This window comes from Anguilla anguilla, chromosome 6 (genome assembly GCF_013347855.1).
Source record: "Anguilla anguilla isolate fAngAng1 chromosome 6, fAngAng1.pri, whole genome shotgun sequence".
NCBI classification, from domain to species: domain Eukaryota; kingdom Metazoa; phylum Chordata; class Actinopteri; order Anguilliformes; family Anguillidae; genus Anguilla; species Anguilla anguilla.
Genome location: NC_049206.1, coordinates 45360479 through 45373490, shown reverse-complemented (window position 1 = coordinate 45373490; position 13012 = coordinate 45360479). Strand labels below are relative to the sequence as shown.

Genomic DNA, 13012 nt, shown 5'->3' with positions numbered 1-13012 from the left:
AAAAAATAACAGGCAGATACAAGTGCTCGCACACACACACACACGCACACACACACATAAATAGTCTACCCTTTTCTGACACCCCTAGGCACAGTCCAATCTCATACTTTTCTCAGGGTTAACCACTTATTTTACATACAGTATAGGATTTACCAGCATGTCAAATCTTGGTTCCCGGTGTGAATTTTTAGAGATGGTGTAATTAAACTCAGGCTTCTTCATTTAATTGTGAAGGTGTGTTGGGTGGACTGCTCAGTGAAGTCACATAAAGATATATATGTGTTTCAGTATTATAGATTTTTTATTATGATAATATTTTATAGTATTATTATGGTTTTGTAAAGAAACTGATCTATCTTGTCTTCTTTCTTCATTTTGTTGGTTCCTGACAAGAATGTTTTGAACGCAGTAAGACTTATTATTTGTATCTAAATTATACAATGTTGGTTTTCTTATTTTCATTTTATATTGTGACTGAATACAAGAATATTCTCTCTCTCTCTCTCTCTCTCCCTCTCTCTCTCTCTGGTAGATAGTATTTCAACTACAAAAAATCAAAACATTATTCTAGACAGGAATGTGTAATGCCTGCATTGAACATTCACCTCATAACATAATGCTTTTGATTGGTAAACCCTGATGCATGATAAACAAGACAGAACAGTTGTCAGGTGAGTTCTCAGGTGTTGTCAATTATTGTAAATGTTTTCCTTAAACTCTTTTATTTCTTTCACTTAGTGTCAAACGTACACCATGGTCCCTGTGATAACCTTCAGTTTGCTCAGTTCAGTTTTCTCAACAAAGGTTTGCTAAAAAACTTGATCTACTGAGTTCCTTCTCTTGTTCTTATGTAAGAATGGGGTTAGATACCCTTGAGCGGCGAACGAATGTGCTGCTCAAATTACACCATTCACACCACGGAACATTTCTCCTAAAATTCTGAGGAGGCTGAGATGTTCCCTTTTGATCTCAAATGCGTGCGTGCCCACAGGCACATTAACAGACACGTGCATTTGCCCAGCCTTGCGGTTCCTGCACGTTCGCACCTGGTGAGACTGGAGCGCAGGTCTTGTCTGAGCGTGTTACAGCCAGCATTGGATGCCTTGGCCCACTTGGCTCCACTTATCATGGAGTTCTATCATATCCAGATAGCAGTGACATGAACCATCTAGGAGCACAATGACCTTCTCCTGAAATACTATCATTCTGGCAAACTGATCCAAGATGTCCTGTGAATTGGCAGAATTATATTCTATTTAGTCATATTTTGATTTTACTTGATTTTTTTCATCAAGTATTTTGATGGCAGTGAGACATGAATCTCTAGGATAATTTTCCCAGAGCAGACGTGAAAGAGAAGAGAGGTAACTGCTACATATTTTTACTATGGCTGAGGGTAAAATCTATATCTAGATTAGAAACTTTCGGCTCCACGCTTTTACATTTCACCTCACCTGTTCTCATTAACTAATATTCCTCTTGTCTATTAGACTTAATATTTACACTTTTGAATTTCAATAACCAAATAGTAGTGTCAGCACTGTCAGGCACATGCACAAATAGACAAACAGAGGTGAGGCTTGAGCCTCTGAACCTTTCGCTTTCCGTCAACTCTTAGTGATTTTTTGAAGCCTTTTTTTTAATTGGAGGTCCTGCTGGCTGTATACCCCTCCCCTCATCATAAGTTAAAATGAATTACATTTAAAAATACATATTTATAAAAATATATTTGCCCTTTGGAGGCTTTTCAGCTTGAGCCTCTGCTCCAAAATGCTGTGCATGGCTCTGAGCCGTGCCTTCTGAGAGTATTGAGAACTTTTCACTCATATACACTATCATCAGTATATCAGTGTTTCTCGGTTAACTCTGCTCCATCTAATTTCATAAGATTTAAACTTGATTAAAATTCCATAAATTGACCTGCATTGCAAGTGATCTTCCAGAATGAGGAAACTGTGACTCTGTAACCACCCATAACTGCAAGTTTTCAAAAGATCCGCAGTCGTCAGTCACAGTAACAGTGCCCTTTGGTCTGAGCCACCCACTGTTTTATGTATCAGGCTGCACATGATTATATCAGAGCTGCATTATAATGCTTCAAAGTCCATCAGAGCTGAGTCAGACATGTTTGTGTCAGAATGTGTTTTGTTATGTTAGATTACACCTGACAATAAAATCTGAAACTGCCTGTTGTATTGTATTTAATTGTATTGTATTGTATCAGTTGTATTGTATTTAATTTGGCAGTAGCATCAGAATGCTGTAGAGCACTCACTAAGCAGTCCCAGACCCAGTAGCCATTTTCTTAGAAGTGTGCTGACGCTTCTAAGGAAATCGACTACGATTCTAGAAAAAAACAAATTTACCGATTACTAAAGAAAGAGCAGCCTCTAGTGGAAGACCACAGTAAATGCAGTTCATTCAGGAAATTTGCACTGTTAGGACCCTTCTCATTTTTTTTTTCGGACTCACTTTACATACATGCTTATCTTTGATACTGGGAGGTGTCTCCTTGTACACACTGGTGAAGCACATGACCATGTGTGGCCAAAATGCTGGCACTTCCATGCAAGCCTAAATTAAGGAAGGGGACTGTTGTGCTTGTCCAGCAAGAGGCGAAGCATCACTTCAATCTGTATGGAGAGCATGCCTTTCACATTGATTATATCTGCAAAACTGTGCCAAGATTTCAATAGCAGTGGGGTCACTGGGTCAATGCAAGCAAAATGTGTGTGATTTTAAAATACATGGAGAGACCCACAGACTGCCATTAAAAATAAGTTAGCCAATGACAAGACACTAGTGGGCAGAACCGGCAATAGACCTGTACATTACATTCCAAAATATGAACTTCTCAAATCATGATTCTCCATTTTTGATAAATGTAGTATTTTCATGTTAAATAATTAATTACTCATTGAAAGAATACTTGTATAGAGTTAACCCCTGCTGTATCACTCACTTTTTTAAACACAAGCCTGCAAATGGCACACCCAAAATAAAATGGTTATCATTCTTAAATCCTTTTGACAAGAGGCCTAATCCTGGTCTTTTCTGAAAGGTCTCTTTAGAGGTTGTTTTCCACAAGTCAGAATTACTCTAAATGTTCATGATAGAAAACAGCAGAAGCTCAAACACAGTGGAAGTGGAAGTTCAACTTTTTTCACCGAAAAGATGATGATTTTCGAATGCATATAGATACTTAGATACTTGGGGTGTGCCTGGTGAGAGCGGCAGCCACAACCCTCGACAAATCTTGGTTCAAAATGTATGACAGTACCACAAAAAAGGAGCATTCTGCATTGTTTTTTTGAAGCCATGTCAAGTTGGGTTTTCAAAAATGCCATTTGGAGACTTCAAAAGGGACTTGGTAATAAAATGACATTATGAATGAATTAAACATTGCATTTATATATTACTTTTCCAGACGCTCAAAGTACTTTACAGTGGGGAAACTCACCTCAACCACCAACAATGTGTAGCACTCACCTCTTCACAAATTAAATATTTTAAGGCATCAGCAATATCTTTATTCTTATAAAGCAATACACCTTCTTCATTCAGGATGCACTCTCCTTGAATTTCCTTTTCCTACCACAGCATTGAAAGAAACATTTCTGAGCACTTTTTGCATCTTGGGCAATTAGCCTTTCAAAGAGTCACTTAGCTACCTTTTTTTTTTTTTTTAACCTTAGCGCGTATATTACAATATTCAGCCTTATCACTCTTAGTGCTGTCGCTTTTATATATCTCATCCAGGTTTTTTCCGTCAAATTCTTTCATATGGCTTTGTTCCTCCACTGGGGAGACTGCTTCTTCAACTTGCTTTCTGAATTAATTTACATTGCACCCCTAGAATAACCCTTTTAAACCTGCCCCACTTTTCATTCACAGTCTTGCAGTCAAGAAGCTGCACCCAGTCAATATTACTTAAATTTGCTCGCAATTTGTCAGAATTGGCTCATCTAAAATTAAAAATTATAGGAGGCCTTGTTAATTTGCCAAAATACATCAAAACTAATTGCAGAATGATCGCTAGTCCAAAGTGGCTCGATTACCTTAATGCTACAAATTATTTCAGGATCATTACATAGCACCACATCCAGAATTGATTTCCCTCTTGTAGGTTGACTGACATATTGTGCCAAAAAAGGTCATTTATAACATCTAAAAATTCTTCCTCACTTTTTCCTTGTCCTGTCATCAATTCCAGACTAATACCAGGGTAATTGAAGTCACCCATAATAATAGTCTCACCTTCCCTGTTATGAAAACTGATGAATACCATCAATAAAAACTTGTTAGCAAGTTGAGGATTAATTTAAATATGTTTAATTTTCCAAATTCTGCAGTTTTAATCATTAACAACCTCATTTGATGTCCGGCACTCTGAATACTGAACACAAGCGCATTAACAATTGAAACACCTCACTTATTTGACATGTAAAATACATTTATTTGATTTAATTAGGTAATTATTATCAAAGATATCAATTATCGATTAAATTGCCAAATTCATTGATAGGCAGAGCGAACTATTGGATTAACCTTTATCAAAATGTACAACTCACAACCAGAGGAAAATTAAAATATTTATTATGTCACAACAAATATTTGCATCTAATCTAAAGATGAGGTTCAACTACCTTAAACAATTAATAAAGGTTACAGACATGGGTAGTCACACAAGAAATTAATGAAAGAAGATACCAAACCACAGCTTATTTGTCCCAAAGTAATCCAAAATGCAAAAACCAAAAGACAGCAGAATATTACAAAAGAACCAGAGATGAAATGTAGAACACCAGACCTAGATGCAGGACTCAGATGCCCACTGCCAACAGTTACAGACTTCTTCTTAAGATGCCCAAAAACGGACTGCTAACTAAAAGAAAGCCACATATTTTATGTGGGCACCCACTGACACACCTCCTCTGACACACACCCACCCACACTCACACACCTCTCCGCTCCCCCACCCCCAAGTTCCTGTTCTATCTTATCTCCAGGCTATGTTGGTCAAGTGCTTTGAAGCTTCCTATGTCTGAGAACAGCTAAATGGCAAACATTCTAGTTTTCTTTAACCCACAACATTATTAGCAAAAGTTGCCAAACTCACATTGTGTAGGCATATTTGTAAATTATTTTTTGCATCTGTTAATGATTAAAGTCATTCTAATAGTATAGCGAACTCCCTAATCCTACAAATTATCGATCTGTATGACTTGTGAACTGAAGAGACTTGAAAACATTATTTTGTTAAGCACTGATTATACTGTTTACACACACACACACACACACAGTTGTGAAGCATAGTATAAGTACAGTATAATCAGCACCTATCAGGAACATTACCAGAACATTTTTTTATTCAAATGAAACTTTTAAATAACATGAAAAGTAATCAAGTCTTTTCACTATTCCTAATGTTATAGTCAATAACATGCAACTTAAATTAAAATACATTTGTAAATAAATGCCATGTAATATTAAAGGGGAACGCATTGCTCCAACTAGTTTAATGGATAAATTGTCACTTACATTTATTGTGGGAGTAATATATCCGAAAATTTCATTTTCATAAGTTTTAAATCATTTACTTTTATTATATCATTATCTTATTCTTATTTTTTTCTTTACAATACTATTGGGCCGAGCAAACCTAGTTCACAATTTTCCATTATAATACAATCCCCTTAAATTGTTGCAGTTGCTATGAACAGTGGGAGTGAGAGGTTTGGGAAAAGGTTGCATACATTGTATTCAATATTAGTTCTTCCAAATTTGAATACTGTATCAACACGCTAACTTGCTCATCTGACAGAGGATAAGTACTTGCAGAGTAATACTTCAGTGGCCATTTCTTTTCCTAATTACATAATCTGAAGAAAGTCAGCACTTAAAGCGCTTAATTCTTTATAGCAGAGAATAACATGCATCATTGCTCTTGGTGTTTAAACTGTCATCAGCAAATAGTAAAAATAATTTTTCTTTTCCTTTTTTGGCAAATCTAAATCAATCCTTTGGTAATATTTTTTCATTACCTGATCATTTCTTCCATTCAGTAGGGAACATGAACACACCATTTGGGCCACAAAAAATATAATATTCTTCGGACCACTCGTTAGTATCAATCAACGTAACCATTTCCCCATCACTCTGTAGAATGAAGGTACCTCCACTGTAGTATCCTCTGGGAAATTTAATGAACTGCATTAGGACGTGATCGACACAGGCAATAAGACCCCTTTTCTGTGGCTTTTCTTGTTCAATCCAACATTTCATTTTCAACAGCCGTTCTATGTCCCTGCAATCTGGAAAAATGAGCCTGCATTGAGTTTTTAGAATGTGACTGTCAATGGCACTGTGCTGTGTGGTCTGTGGTGACTGACTAACCACACTCTGATCGTCCTCGGCATCGTTACCAGTGGAGTATGTGAGAGACAGGCTGTTGCAGATTATGTGCAGTATTTTCCTATTACCTTCTGACACTAGCGCCCTCGCTTGTTGAGAACATGATTTAACCATATCCTGGCAGTTGTGCCCTGAGAAGTGTGTATCTTTTACGTCTGAGTCTGTGATTACATCGCCACAGGTCACACGCCGTATCAGCTGAGGCTGACCATCGTTGCAGATCACCGTTAAATTGATTTTGCTGCCAAATTGCTTATCGAATTGGACCAATTTCACAAGCACTCTTTCCCCTGCGATGCAGAGTGAAGCCTCTGATAAAATAGCATGATGCATGTGGGGTATTACTCTCGCTGCATAGTCCAGGTTGGTGCTCAGAACTGGCTCCAGGAGCTGGTCGTTCATCAATGGAAATTTCATTGAGAGAATTGTTTCCATGTTATACTTTTTAACAATGTATTGCTGTCTGAAAAAAAGCAATTATATTGTTAACTTTGTCTGATATTGAATTTTGATACTAAATAATAATATCTGATTGCAAAATCACAAACTAGGTTCCAGGAATGAACAATCAATCAACCGAGAATAACTAGTACTGTATTTGTAATGCACCAGTCAATTTACAATATTTTCTTCCTCAAAATTGTTTTTTTTTAATAGAAATAATTAGTCTGATGAAAGCATGGAATACATTTTCTTATAAACTTATCTACATCAGGTCATATTATGCAGAGCAAAGATGAAAAATAAGATAATTGGTACATGTGCAGAATACTGTATTGATGGAGAAAGCAAACATGCAATGCACAGTTTATTTTTTTATTTTCCTTTACTCACTCACTCATGGTGGCACGAGGTCTTCTTCGTGATCAGTAATATGTAGGCTCTGTCAGTGGCTGAAAAAATAAAATCTGGTCATTTCCATTTTATGATTCAATTGGACATATTCATCATTATTTGAATCGATAGGTCTTTTGTATTTTTTTTTTTCAAATATACAAAAACAGGCAGATGATGTATTATGTAGCTGTTATTATATAGGCCAACTGTTGTATAAACAGGCTCAAGCATCTAGTTCTGAATCAGATCATACTTTGCACCCATGATACTCTCCATGTTGGTAAGATTTAAAGAAAGTGAGTCCGTTTAAAAAAAGAAATCCAGTGTCATTAGTTACATGGAACAATGCTTACCTTTTTGATTGAGTACTTGATTATATTTGTAAAGCAAGTGACAAATGTGTCTGAGTTACTTGTGAAGAGACTGGAATGAAAATAATTAATGTAATTTACACTTGCAAAGATGTTTTGACAGATAACAAAAAACCACTGAATACTCTCTCTCTCTCTCTCCCTCTCTCTCTCTCTCTCTCTCACACACACACACACACACACACACACAAGTATAATCTTTTTAATGTAGGTTAACAAGGGGGACATCACTCCCCGTGAACAACAATTTAAACCCTGCCTATAGGTGATCTATCTGCCACATACTGTACCTTAGCTTTATGTCCTAGTGGTTTTGAGAAGCTTGTCAGTAAAACTCAATCAACAAGAAAATACACAGTTCATGTCCAATGACTGGATGAGTGCCGTAATGCTTTTATAAAACTGTTACAACATATAGAAACAATTAATTGGTAACACCATATTATTTAGTTTATAATATTATTTGCAAGCAATTGTTGTACTTGGGGTAATACTGTTTACAAACAGGCTGTTTGATTACTGTCACTGTATGCGGATTTATAATCACTGTCAAATAGGGTTTCAGCCAATTAGGATCCAGGGTCAAAACAACCAGTTTTATATGTTTAAATAATATTGCACATATAAATTGCTTACCTGCCAGATAATGAAAAAAACAAGCTCACCAAGTTTATTTCTGTTATATCTGTTTAGGTTTCACTTTCCCAGGTAAGGCCACCTTCTGCCAGAAAACGAAAGCGAGAGTCAAGAAGAATGCTACTTGCATTAGGAAGATACTCTCTCTCTCTCTCTCTCTCTCTCTCTCTCTCTCTCTCTCTCTCTCTCTCTCTCTCTCTCTCTCTCTCTCTCTCTCTCTCTCTCTCTCTCTCTCTCTCTCTCTCTCTCTCTCTCTCTCTCTCTCTCTCTCTCTCTCTCTCTCTCTCTCTCTCTCTCTCTCTCTCTCTCTCTCTCTCTCTGCTGCATGCTGGGAGTGGGTGTGGTGAGTGGATGTGTGAGTGACAGTGGCTGGAGCACGACTGTCGGTGAGTTTTCCAAACTTTTCTTTTTTCGCACCGGTGAGGGTTTTTCAGGACTTGTACTGGTTTTTTTTCTTCTCTCTGTTACACTGTTACACTAAGAACTATTTACTAGTAGGCAGGCAACGTTTTTTTAAAGAAGGCGACCAGCTTTGCTAGGTGGTGAGCGGCTCACTCGGCGAAATGGCATTAAAGCCGCCCCGAGTGTGCCGTGCTCGGTAGAAGAGTGCATATAAGCGATAGCGAAGGTGGTTGGACACGAGTGTATTAAGTTCGCGTCAAGAATGAATAATGGAATCGTGGTGTTTCTCGACAGCATTGACAAAGTTAATGCCGTAGTTGAACATGGAATTGTTGTTAAGGAAACTTTTACCGTGGTAACTTTCCGGTGGTTTTCAGTCCCCGCTTTTGAAGCACGTTATGTCTTTCAGAAGTCAAGTGGACATGATTTTAAACGATGATACGGATCATTTCTCCATGTCGTTCAATTTTAGGATTGACAATTTTGATTATACTGTGTATGCGACTTCTGATAGCTTGAGATGCTTTGTGTGCAACTGTGTAGGTCATTTAGCTAGATCCTGTCCGAACAGGGAGCCTGCTGCAGATGAGCCTGCTGGCCCGTCTTCTTGCGGGGCAGGGGAAGCGCAAACAAACTCAGATCAGGGGAGTAAGGATAATACTGATAATGTTGTGTCTGAAACAACAGAAGTGGTTGTAGGAAAAAGGGGGGAGAAGGTGGCAGAGGAGGCGAATGAACAAGGGGCTTCTCAAGCAGATAGCATGGTTGGGGAGGAGGTGAATGAACAAGGGGCTTCTCAAGTAGATAGCATGGGTGGGGAGGAGGTGAATGAACAAGGGGCTTCTCAAGTAGATAGCATGGCTGGGGAGGAGGTAAATGAACAAGGGGCCGCGCAAGCAGATAGCATGGTTACAGCCATAGTCGAGGGTGGGGGGGCCTGAGGAGGAAAATGAGGGTGTTTTCAAGATACCAACAGTTAAAAGGAAAAGTTCACGTACAGCAGGATGTATTGCAAAAACAAAAAAAAGTAGACCAACAAACACCAGATGAGAGAGTGGAGAGACAGGATCTCACTTCTAGTGTTGCAGACTCTAGTGAGGACGAGTATTTTTCAGACTCCTCTACAGCTAGTGGGCTTGAGCAGCCTACAGGTGGCTACACGATTGAACAGATAATGAATTTTCTGAAAACAACTAAGAATCAAAAGAACATTCAGATTAATGAACATTTTCCTGATCTGAGGCTATTTGTCAGATCTGTCAAGTCTCACATGAGCATCAAAGGGCAGGTAGCTTTTCCCAGTCCTGAGGTTTACAGAGTATTAAAGTTTTTGCAAAAGGCAAAGGAACAAATCAAGCTAAATGATGATACTCATGCATAGGCAAACTCCCCCTTTTCTCTGTTCAGTATTTCTAATGCTGTTTTATTTGTTCTTTATCACCATACATGGCAGAGGCTAAGATAGCAACACTTAACCTGAATGGGGCGAGGGATGGTAGAAAGAGGGGAATTTCTTTCCAGTTATTAAAGCAAAAACACATTGATGTTACCTTCGCTCAAGAGACACACAGTGATACTGGTAATGAGGCTGACTGGAGGAAGGAGTGGGAGGGTGAGGTTTTTCTGAGCCATAAGAGCTCAAATAGCTCAGGGGTGGCCATTTTGTTTTCAAGGTCTTTCTCGCCACTCTCCTATGTTGTAGAGGAGGTGGTTAGAGGTAGACTTTTGAAGGTGGTTGCAAAGTTCGATCACTTCAACATAGACCCCCCGTCAGGGCTACTGGCGAAGGTTCAGTCAGTGCTGGTGAACTTTTTTTGGGACCAACTACACTGGGTTCCACAGAATGTACTGTATATGCCCAAGGAAGAAGGGGGCCAAGGGCTGGTGCACCTGGGAAGCAGGGGGGCTGCTTTCCGGTTGCAGTTCATACAGAGGTTGCTCTATGGTCCAGCGAACTTAGTCTGGAGGCCCCTAGCCTGTGCAGTCCTTCAGCGGGCAGGTGGGCTGGGTCTTGATGCATCAATCTTTCTTATGGATTACAAAGGTCCTACACTGAGTGGATTACCTGTGTTTTACAATGGCCTGCTGCGTGCATGGGGTTTCCTGAAACGTTGCCGTGCAGGGTCCGCTACATCGACTTACTGGCTCCTGGAGGAGCCGTTGGTGTATGGGTCCCGGCTGGATGTATGCTGTGAGGCCCTTCCTCAGCCAACTGAACTGCTATGTGCTTCTAAGACTGTTAAGTTACTGCAGGCTGTGGGCACGGCTGGCCGGGAGTTGGACCAGGTGGGGGATTTTGGCACTCGCCTTCGGGTGCGGTCGGGGCGGTATACCTCCAAGGTGCTGCTGGGCTGGAGGCAGGCCCTAACTGACGTGGAACGGCAACTGCTCAGAGACTGTGGACCTAACCTAGGCCAACATAACACAGGAGATCCATTTCCTAGGCTCCTGGTGTCCCCCAGGTTCTCTGATTCTGCACATCAAGGTTCCCTGTTAGAACATCGGAGTATGGACAATGTGGCCCTGGACGTGGCACACGGAAAAACTCTATATAACATGGTGGTGAAAGTGGTGAATGAAAGGAAGCTGATTTCTCTCACAGACACACCATGGAGGTCTTACTTGGGGTTAATGGCAGAGGAAAAGCCACAGTGGCGGGCATTATACAAACCACCGTTGGCCAAGAGGGTTGGGGATTTACAGTGGAGGGTGCTGCATGGGATAACTGCAGTGAATAGTTTTATTTCTGTAATAAACCCGGCGGTTTCCCACCACTGTCCTTTCTGCAATGAGAGGGAAACTGTTTTCACTGCTTTTCGGTATGTGTGAGACTTCGGCCTCTGTTCGCCTTCTTGGGTCGACTGTTTAGGTCAATGGGGGAAACTTTTTCAAAAAAGGTTTTTATCCTGGGTTTTCCATACAGTTGCAGACAGAGGGCGAAGTCTCAGCTCATTAACTTTGTTTTGGGGCAGGCAAAAATTTACCTGAGCCGTAAAACCATGGTTGAACGGGGGGATGCACAAGATACGGTAGCTATGGTCAGGGGCATGATTAAGGCCAGAGTCATGGTAGAGTTCAGGTACTACAGGGCCATGGGGACATTAGAAGTTTTTAAGAGTGTATGGGGCTATAGGGGAGCAGTATGCTCAGTGGAGGAAGGAGAGCTTCTGTTTGCTGAGGGCATTGGGTGACTGAGTAGGGGCGGTTTTTATTTTCTATTTTTTTGTCTTTGGTTTTGTTCACTTAAGTGAATTTTTGGTCGGTAATGTGTAAAAATTTGGTTTTGAAATCACCATTGCACTGAAAAATAAAGGATTGTTAAAATTCAAATTCTTTTTCTCTCTCTCTCTCTCACACACACAAGTATAATCTTTTTAATGTAGGTTAACAAGGGGGACATCACTCCCCGTGAACAACAATTTAAACCCTGCCTATAGGTGATCTATCTGCCACATACTGTACCTTAGCTTTATGTCCTAGTGGTTTTGAGAAGCTTGTCAGTAAAACTCAATCAACAAGAAAATACACGGTTCATGTCTGACATCAGAAACACTCCGGAGGAGGCAGGCGTGACTACTGTATTCAGAAGGCTTCACTAACCGAAATACAGAGGCTACACTACAAGATGTAAATCACTCCTTAGCTGAAAAAACAGGATGGACAGGTTACAGTTTTCTAAGAAGAACCTAAAAGAACCTGCAGAATTCTGGAAAAACGTCTTGTGGAAAGATGAGACCAAGATTCATTTGCATCAGAGCGAAGTGTGGAGGCCATAAGGGACTGCACAAGATCCAAAGCACCTCTCCTCATCCATGAAATGTGGTAGTGGGTTTTTTTTTTTTTGTCCAAAGCATTATGGAGCTCACTATGTAATAAAGCAGTGCTATACTGTACCTATGTATAGTGTATTATTCAAACATAAAGTTCAAACATAAAGTGCAGAAGACTAAAAGACTAGGCAGGAGTACAACTAGGCAGAGGTAGTGATGGAGATGCAGAGGTTTCAGTATGTCTCAGACACCTCAGCCAAGAAAGCTCAAGGCCAACATGGATTTTATGTGTCATATAATGCTCCATTAAAATGATATAACCTTCTAATAACGTGACCTTTCAAAGCTGAGAGAGAGTTTGTCTGTGTACGTGTGTGTGTATGTGTGCGTGCGTGTGTGTGTGTGTGTGTGTGTGTGTGTGTGCGTGCAGGCTTGGATATTATTTTCAATGCCTTTGGTTGATGTTGGTTTCTATGCTGCCTTATTTTAAGAAAAAATGTCATCTTTTTGAATTGCTATGAAAGCCCTTCCTCTATAATTCACATCTGATGTTTGTTCTTATGCTTTGAGAATTGAAGCATG

General features: G+C 39.7%; 1 long non-coding RNA gene across 1 annotated transcript; it reads right to left on the bottom strand.

Annotated features, from left to right (window-relative positions):
- Positions 1 to 5105: 5105 nt before the first annotated feature.
- Positions 5106 to 8393, bottom strand: LOC118229221. The gene is made up of 2 exons (XR_004765625.1): positions 7605 to 8393; positions 5106 to 7307 (listed from the first exon to the last, which is right to left on the bottom strand). It is a non-coding gene; the product is annotated as an uncharacterized LOC118229221 (long non-coding RNA).
- Positions 8394 to 13012: the final 4619 nt, after the last annotated feature.